An 8,615-nucleotide genomic window follows, 5' to 3' on the forward strand; every position below is an offset into this window, starting at 1 on the left:
AAAAAAAAAAAAAAAAAAAAAAAAAGTGTAAGCACTGAGGTTCTATAGGATGCAAATTTCAGTTGGATTTCTACCCTTCCCCTTCCCCTCCTCCTCTTCCCCCTTCCTTCTTCCTCTTCTTCCCCTTCTTTTCCTCCCCCTCGCCTCCCCCCCCAACTTCTCCTTTTTTCCTCACAACTTATTATATAACTGGAGATTTGCACCTTTTAATCCCCTTTACCTATTTTGCCCCCACCCCACTCCCCAACCTCTGGCATTGACCAGTTGTTCTCCATATCTATGAGTCTGCTTTTGTTTTGTTTGCTTGCTTTGTTTCTTAGATTCCACATGTAAGTGTCTAATATTCTTCTTGATACATTTATGTTTTCTTCACTTTTCAACCCCAGTAGACGATTCAGTCAGTATCCTTGGGGAACTAACAGTGACTCCTAGGCATGTACTTTCTCTGCGTGAAGCTGATAGTTCAGGGCTGTTCATTTTATACCTATGTCATGTAGCATAAAATATGTTACCTTATACTTACTAAGTTGAAGACTATATTACTTTTCTATCCACTTGTACAAATTGGTTTGATTTTCATACCTATATGTTACCCTTTTTCTTAGCTACAAATTTGGAGTTTTCACATTGAAGAAATTTGGGCTTCTTGAACATTTATAAATGTGTTAAATATGATTGATATCAATGTTGATTCCCAAGGAACTTCACTCTGGAGGAAACTACACATTTATCCCTATTCTGAGTACAAGTCATTCCTGGTCTAAGTCTACCCATGATAAAACTGCCCTATGGCACTACACCATCCATGGGGATTTCTGTCTTCCTGTTGTTCAAAGGCAGGCCAGTCTGGCTAGTGTGCACCTGTGTGGCCATGCTGATGGCTTCTGCATGGTGTCCATTCTGATTGGTTGAGGATTCTCTTCGATTGCTTGGAGCCCAAGCACTGCCTGTTGTTAATATTCTGAATATTTAAGGTGACCACAAACTCTTTCAGTGACATCAGGATCACATATTAGTTCTTGGTTTTATATCCTATCTTCTGGGATAAACCATAATGGATAACTGAGTCACTTGGCTGTGCAGCAGAGATTGACACAACATTGTAAATCAACTCTATTTCAATTAAAAAAGGAACAAGAAAAAATAACTCATTGTTTAAAACTATTGAGTTTCATTTTCCTTTGCTGGGTAGAGGACTAGGATAGCCATAAAATAGGCTGAAGCCAAACCACTGATGTAAAATGGAGGATTTGGATTATCTGCGAACTATAATCATGAATTAATGGTGCTTTTATAAGTCTGGCTTTAAGGTCATGCATCTGAATCTTCTGGGAACTGAAAGTTCTTTGAATTTTTCAGGTAGGGGGAGGATATGTTTCTTGTCTCAGGGAAAAGTAGTGAATCCACTAACTTAATGTCATTCTCCTTATTTCCTTATAAAATAACAGACTTACGACATGTTTCTGTCGACATGGTCAAAATATACCAGAGCTGTGTGAAAAATCTTATAGTTGTTTTTAAGGGGCTGGGCTATAGCTGCAGAGTCTGTGCTAGAGACATGATGATTCTCTCTTTTTCAGTATTTAAGTGGAGTCATGTAGACACAGTGGTAAGAAGGGAATATGTCCTTAGACTATCACAGAAGCCATGGTTTGTACGAAGATCCAATTATTTTTGAATTTTGTAGACTATTAGTAAGAAGGAATCCATTTTTTATTGACTTCAGTAGGTTGAGATTTAGCAATTATTTTTCAGTAATTTTGCTTAATTGTGTAAAAAGGTTTTAAACTGCTAAAGTTTCCCATGGTTGAGGCACTGTTTCCAGAAAGAACCTGAAAATTAAGATTTCACTCGGTACACAAACGTTGTATTCTTTTTTGGAGTTAGGATTTTCTCTGTTATTGGCCTCCTAAGAATGTTCACGATCAGCCTTGATGATCAGCTGGTGGGGCTGTTGTAAACAAATCCTTGCTCTTCAAAGTGTGGTCCATGGATTGGCATTATCTGGAAGCTTGTTAGAAAGTCTGCCTAAGGCCCCAGACCTACTCAATAAGAATCCACAGTTTGACAAGATGTCCAGGTGATCCTTATATACATTAAAGTTTGAGAAGCTTGTCATGGAGGGTATCTAATTAGGGTAAACTTGGGGAAGGGCCCTGGTAGGTATAAATGACCTTTCAAGTTTTGCACCATAAGGTTCTATATTACACTAAGAAGGAACCATCTTCCAATGGATGTTATTTGGATCTTTTGACATAGGACTAGATGGAAGACGGTAGATGGTAAGTTCTCAGTGAAGGAGACTTTGGGATGGCAATTTAACTTTCCTTCACTTTTGCTGTTTTTCAGTGTGTATACAGTACTCTAGTTGTTCTTGACATTACCTATTTTGATTCTGGTCTTTAAAAAGACAACTGTGGATTTGAAAGCCCTATGAGAAAAATCTTGAACTGTATTGGCCATTTTTAAGATTTATCATTGGTCATTAGCATTTTATGTTCATATTTTTCTGATTTGTAATTTAAAGTTGGCAATAATGTATAATATAATTTCAAAAAATGAATTTTGTCTCCAATTAGATTTCTTGGCTCTACTGGCATAACAATAAAACCACACTTGTCTAAAATTAGACCACAGGTCTGTCTTTCTGCACTTAGAGCTATTCAAACATTTACTTTATTTAGCTATTAGCAGCTGTTGTTGTTTTCGGTTTCTTTTTGCCTTTGGACCTGAAAGCAGCTTGAAAATAGAGTAATATTTAAATAATTGCATTTTGTGTAGTTAAATTCTTTCATAAATTCATTTTATAGTTCCTGATAAAGCAAGCATATATGGGCTAGCACCCCCACAAACACAATCTTTATATGAATACTTTGAGAAGTGTTTAACATATGAATTGAAAACATACTTTCCTCTTACAACTGTTTCTGAAACCCTTTTCCCTTTAATTCCTTCAAATCTGTTAAATCATCTGGGGTGATGTGACAACATGTGCAGGCATTCTTGGTTGTTACAACAGGGGTTTGGAGGTGTGGAGGTGCCACTGGCATCTAGTGGGTAGAGACCAGGGATCTTGCCTGAACATCCTACAATATTCAGGACATTCCCCCCAAAAAGAGTTAGCCAGCCTAAAATGTCAATAGTGCCAAACTTGAGAAGGCCTGTATTAAACTGAATTGGTTAATATTTAAACTTGAAGTGAACTCCTGTGCCTGGGGATATGCTATTTAGAGACAAAACAATTTATTGACTGCAAATGTAAAAAAAGTTTAAATATGGTATCAGTATTTTTACAAAAGCAATTGAAATGTCAAAATTCAGACTATAAGGCAACATGAATCTAGTAGAGTTTGTATAATGTTGCAAATATCAGAAATAAGTTTGGTGGGTATCTTCCCTCCCTTTTCCCATCACCTCAGCAGTTGAATAGGTTTCCTGTTAAGAGAAGCTAAGCAAAATACTGTCATGAAAATATTGGATATTTCAATTAATAAATTCCAAATAAAAGTGGAATTAAGCTAAAAATTATAAAGAGTCCTTGAATGGCTTGTTGATTAGAAACTAATGTAACTCCTTGTCTAGGATAAAATACCAAACAGGCAGCAGCTGCTGGTAATTTGGTGCAAGTAATTGTAGAGCCAATAAGTTGAAGAAGTGCTTATTAAAAGAAACTGCTTTCCTATCTGCTTGTAAGTTCAATTGAGTAATGCGCCCTACATGTGGTCTGATACTGGGTAAATTATACACCTGATTTAAAAACACTCCATCCATAAGAGCTCCTATTTTGCTCATCCATAAAATTTTTACTTTCTTCATTACTACTTGCAGCAGTGTATGGCATAATATCTATCAAATTAGGCTTTGAGGACATCTCAGGCTGGCACCCTGCTGACTTGAAACATGTGCTTAATATTACTGCAGCACTTTTAACCCCATGAGTGCTCCGGGTTAGCCCATATAGGCACACAGAATCTGTTCTTTCCTCTCTTTCCTCCTCCACCTATGGAGAATGAGAAACATCAAAGATAAAGGGGTGGGGGTGGAATTGGGGTTTAGTCACTGGGTAGGAGAAATAAGTAGCTGAAGTTTATAGAAATAAGATGGACAAAATGAAAACTGTGTGGTCTACTATTTCACAGTTTTCAAATATATGAACCAAATTTAAACATTTGAAATCAAGGCATTCTATTAATTTGACTTAATAAACTTTGAAAAGCAAGGAAAAACACACAATAGGACATTCTGGCTAACTCACATTTAAAGCCAACTTTGGAAGGTATTTTATTTATATTTATAAATGTCTGGATGACTTTAATTTTAATAAACATTTTTTGCCTTCTATATACTAAGTGCCAGGCACTATGCTTGATGGTAAAGACAATAGTGATGAGCACATGTGGCCCATGACATCTTGCAACTCAGATATTGCAAAGGGGTCAATATTTCAACAAATAACTCTAATGTAATGGTAGAGTAGAAATGATCTCAAGACTCTAGTTCCACATTCATTCATTCATTCATTTATTCATTTATTCATTGAGGAGAGATGGTGTCTTTAACAGTTACTCTACTTGCTGGGTCCCATTGGCAGCTCTTGCCCTATTGCAGAGCTAGATACACCTGTGACTATCAGCCTGCTGCTGTTAAGTATTTGAATCATGTAATTATTTCCCCCTATTCTTATTCCATGCTGACCTAGTGGTCTTCTGATTATAATTTAGCTTCCCACCTGGAATGTCCTTGTGGGGAAAATGCGCTTACCAGAGAACTCCAGTGGTCATTCTTTTCTTGTCATAGTACTACTTGTTCTAAATGAACAAACTGGTATATTGTTCATAATTTAGCTCCCTGTGTAATGCTCTGGATTAATGACCCTTTGACAATCTACTTTTCATTATAAATGCATAGTTCATCATTAATCTTGTGAGGTTGGTCAATGTGACTTTATCTCCAAAGAGATTGGACCCACTTTCTGGGTGCTGACAAATTAGGCTCTCTGGCCAGATTCCAGAAATTAGTGTAAAGAGAAGACACTGGAGGATGTGAGAATGTTTAAAAAGTAATGTGTGGGGAGAGAGAGAGAGAAAGAGAATAAGAGTCATACTAAGGCTAGATCTCGAGACATGTCAACCAGCAAAGAAGCAGAGCAATACATGCAAACAGAAAATGGAGGATGAGGATAACAGGAAACAAGAGAGAAAAGGGTCTAGAAAGGAGCTGGCAAGCAGAGATGGATGAGCCTGAGAAACAGGCCATTGAATAAGGCAGTTCAATTCTTCAAGAAAGCAGTGTCAGTAGAGAAGTGGGAGGGGGGCAGGGAACCAGATTGCATGAAGTTATGGAATAAATTGCTGGTAGAGAAGTGGAAGTGGCAAGTGTGGGCTTCCCTTCAAGAAACTGGACAAGAAAATGACAGCTTGAAGTGTTCTCTTCTGAAAGAAAACACCTCAATGTTTGTGGACAAAATGCAAAATGCTGGTAGAGAGGAAGGGGATAAATGACAGAGTAAATCTCCAGGTAAGGCATTCATGCATGTCTTTATTTTTTACTCATTCATTCCTTCATTCATGTAGAGAGAGCATAGCGTAGTGGTTAGGCACCCAGATGCTGGAACCAAATGGCCTGGGTTTGAATACCAATTCCACTATTACAGCCTTCGGCAAATTAACCTCTCTGTGCCTATCTGCACCTACCTCAGAGGGTTATTGTAAGGAGTAAGTGAATCAATATTTTTAAAGCATCTAGAACTGTACCTGATACATGGTAAGCATTTAAACATGTTTGATAAGTAACGAAAGGAGTTAGTCTGGAGAAGGGATAAGATACCAGATCCTCTAATAATCAACAACAATTTTTTTCTATATTTCCTGAACTTCTCACAAAATGTATTTGAGATCCAAAATTACCCAGAGCCTCTAGTGAATAAAATTGCTATATACATCAGCATGAAATATTCTGACAGTCTTATTCCTAGGTACAACAAGGTAAAATTGCAGAACTCTGTAAAGGAGTTAAAAGGAATTTCCTGAAGAAATTGCAAACTAATTCTGTCACATTTTTGTGGAATTTGGTGGATCTTACTCCAAGCTACTTTCAGAATACAACCTTTGGCTTCATATCTTTCTTTGAATTTAACCTGCCCTTTCTACCGTCTCCTTTACTCTAGATATCATTTGGAGCTCAGGGAAGTCAATCTGTAAAATTTTTCCAAGTTTTAAAAAAATTTTATTCCTTGTGCTTCTCAATTGACATTGGCTCAGAGCATATAGGGTTAATTTAATAAATGCATCAGATGGCTTTTCCCTTGGGCATCTCAGTTGATGGGAATGTAATTGCTTATTAATTGGTTGAGAACATTCTGCTATTAATGAGGAAAAGTGGGTGAATAATTCACTAAACTCTCTCCCTCCTTTCCTGCTCTTCCTGTTAGACATATTCTTTTGTTTTAGAGAATCATAAGCATTGTTTATGGTGACTAGTGGCCCACTATTTTTAAAACTCAATATAGGAAAAGAAACACCTGGGTAAATTATCGAAAGCTTTCACTTTTCACAAAACCAAGTGATGGTTTGCTCAGAACAGCAAACCTGTCTCTCTTTTCCCTAACCTGTTGCTAATCTTGGTTTACTTTGTCTCTGTTGTACAAGGAGAGAAAATGCTAGTATATATTGTTTAATTTTTAAGTTGCATATTGGAAGATAATCCTGATGGCTACCTTGAAAGAGAAATATCAGCAGATGACTGTTCTCATCTTCATGTCTATCTGGGGACTGTCTCTAAGGCTGTAGTAAAGGATTCTAAGTGGGCCCTTCCTAGGGTTCACCTCAATGGCTCATCTGAAAACTTGGGTCTGGGACACTCTCTCGATTGGAAATGGGAGCTGAAGGGGCTGTCCAGTGGACAGAAGACATACCAGTTTCACATGGCTGCAAAAAACTGACGTGCAGATTCCAAAGTTGAAGGCACCACCCCTGTGTTCACCAGGATGTGAGTCTCAGGCCCTTTGTACCCTAGCTCTGTGATCTGGTCCAAATTGTTTAAATTCCTTTGGGCACCCTCCTTAGCTTTTATAAGCTTCGATAAACTGCAGATATTGATGTTTCTCCTATGTTTCTACACAGAGATACTGTGTGAATTGACTGAAAGAACTTTGTGTACCACAAATAACAATACAGCTCTTAGAATTATAATTAGGATTAATCTTAAGATAAATATTAGGTTGTTAGTTACATTAGAACAATAGGTAAAGAAGTTAAACTTAAGAACAGAATTAGCCTTAGTTACTTAACTGAGTAGACTTCAAAAACTGTTAACATCCCCTCCTTTTAAACAAATTGAATAGGACAGAGAAATGGAACAGGAAAAAGACAGGATTTAGAGGTGCCAGAGCCCATGACAGTGCCTGATGCACATAGATGCTTAAGATGTGCATTTTGAATGAATGTGCTGGAGAGATATTTAAATTATTTTATCTTTCTCCTTTATACTTTTTGGGTTTTTTCCCAAGTTTGATACAAGCAGGATATATTAATTTTAAAATCATTAACACGACTATTTAAAAGAAAACACAGTAACAAAAACAAAACATGGAAAATGAGAGTACCATAGAGAATAGGAACAGTCATTTTTAGAGGGGGAGACTTGGGGAATGAGTAAAAGAGCTCACAATTTTTGCACACTTTTGTGCTAGACATATGAGAAGTGCTCTATAGGCTTTATTATATTTAATCCTCTTAACAAGCCTAAATGGTAGATGCCAGCATTATTTCATTTTGCAGATTAGGAAATGGGCACAAGAGATTTCCAACAGATTTCCCAAGTCTTATGGCTGGTTGGTGGCCAAGTCAGGATTCATACCCAGATAGTGTGGCTCTTCTTTATCCATTTATTTGTTGATAGATGCTTAGGTTGCTTTCGTATCTTTGCTATTGTAAATAATGCTGCTATGAACACTGGGGTGCATATATCTTTTTGAATTAGTGTTTTCGTTTTCTTTGGATATTCTTAGGAAAGGAATTGCTGGGTAATATGATACTTCTATTTTTAGTGTTTTGAGGAAACTTGGTACTGGTTCTATAGTGGCTGAACCAATTTATGTTCCCACCAACAGTGCAGGAGGGTTTCCTCTTCTCCACATCCTGGCCAACTCTTATTATTTGTTGTCTTTTTGATAATATCCATTCTGACAGGTGTGAGGCGATATTTCATTGTAGTTTTGATTTGGAATTCCCTGATGATTAGTGATGTTGAGATTCTTTTCATGTGCCTGTTGGTCATCTGCATGTCTTCTTTGGAAAAATGCCTGTTCAGGTCTTCTGCCCAGTTTTTAATTGAGTTGTTTGATTTTTTTAATATTGAGTGATATAAGATTTTTATATATTTTGGATATTAAGCCTTTAACAGACATATCATTTGAAAATATCTTTTCCCATTCAGTAGATTGCCTTTTCATTTTGTTGATGGTTTCCTTCTCTGTGCAAAAGCATTTAAGATTAATTAGGTCCCATTTGTTTATTTTTCTTTTTGTTTCCCTTGCCTGAGGGGAGAGATCCAAAAAAATATTGCTAAAGACCAGTGTCAAAGAGTGTACTGCCTATGTTTGCTTCTAAGAGTTT

Source organism: Lipotes vexillifer, unplaced genomic scaffold (assembly GCF_000442215.2).
Source record: "Lipotes vexillifer unplaced genomic scaffold, Lipotes_vexillifer_v1.1 scaffold263, whole genome shotgun sequence".
NCBI lineage: Eukaryota > Metazoa > Chordata > Mammalia > Artiodactyla > Lipotidae > Lipotes > Lipotes vexillifer.